The sequence below is a fragment of the Arachis hypogaea genome, chromosome 7 (genome assembly GCF_003086295.3).
Source record: "Arachis hypogaea cultivar Tifrunner chromosome 7, arahy.Tifrunner.gnm2.J5K5, whole genome shotgun sequence".
Lineage (NCBI taxonomy): Eukaryota > Viridiplantae > Streptophyta > Magnoliopsida > Fabales > Fabaceae > Arachis > Arachis hypogaea.
In genome coordinates this window covers 28,266,399-28,267,564 of record NC_092042.1, presented here as the reverse complement: position 1 = coordinate 28,267,564, position 1,166 = coordinate 28,266,399, and the positions used below count along the sequence as shown (strand labels likewise).

General features: G+C 41.3%; 1 non-coding gene across 1 annotated transcript; it reads right to left on the bottom strand.

Annotated features, from left to right (window-relative positions):
- Nucleotides 1-264: 264 nt before the first annotated feature.
- LOC112704369 (small nucleolar RNA R71) lies at nucleotides 265-372 on the bottom strand. Its single transcript, XR_003154995.1, has one exon. It is a non-coding gene; the product is annotated as a small nucleolar RNA R71 (small nucleolar RNA).
- Nucleotides 373-1,166: the final 794 nt, after the last annotated feature.

Genomic DNA, 1,166 nt, shown 5'->3' with positions numbered 1-1,166 from the left:
GTTTCTCTAATGCAACAGAATTGCAAGTTCCATGGACTTCCATTGGAAGATCCTCATCAGTTTTTAGCTGAATTCTTGCAAATCTGTGACACTGTCAAGACTAATGGGGTTGACCCTGAGGTCTACAGACTTATTATATTCCCTTTTGCTGTAAGAGACAGAGCTAGGATATGGTTGGACTCACAACCTAAAGAAAGCCTGAAATCTTGGGAAAAGCTAGTCAATGCCTTCTTGGCAAAGTTCTTTCCACCTCAAAAATTGAGTAAGCTTAGAGTGGAAGTCTAAACCTTCAGACAGAAGGAAGGTGAATCCCTCTATGAAGCTTGGGAAAGATACAAACAATTGATCAGAAAGTGTCCTTCTGACATGCTTTCTGAATGGAGCATCATAGGTATCTTCTATGATGGTCTGTCTGAACTGTCCAAGATGTCATTGGACAGCTCTGCTGGAGGATCTCTTCATCTGAAGAAAACGCCTGCAGAAGCTCAAGAACTCATTGAAATGGTTACAAATAACCAATTCATGTACACTTCTGAAAGGAATCCTGTGAACAATGGGACAAATCAGAAGAAAAGAGTTCTTGAGATTGATGCTATGAATGTCATATTGGCTCAGAACAAAATATTGACTCAACAAGTCAATATGATTTCTCAAAGTATGTCTGGAATGCAAGCTGCACCAGGCAGTACTAAGGACGCTTCATCTGAAGAAGAAGCTTATGATCCTGAGAACCCTTCAATGGAAGAGGTGAATTACATGGGAGAACCCTATGGAAACACCTATAATCCTTCATGGATAAATCATCCAAATCTCTCATGGAAAGATCAACAGAGACCTCAACAAGGTTTCAACAACAATAATGGTGGAAGAAACAGGTTTAGCAATGGCAAGCCTTTTCTATCATCTTCTCAGCAACAGCCAGAGAATTCTAAGCAAAGCCGCTCTGACTTGGCAACCATGGTCTCTGATCTAATCAAAACCACTCAAAGTTTCATGACTGAAACAAGGTCCTCCATTAGAAACTTGGAGGCACAAGTGGGTCAGCTGAGTAAGAAAGTTACTGAACTCCCTCCTAGTACTCTTCCAAGCAATACAGAAGAGAATCCAAAAGGAGAGTGTAAGGCCATCAACATGGCCGAATTTGGAGAGGAGGAAGAGGCAGTGAT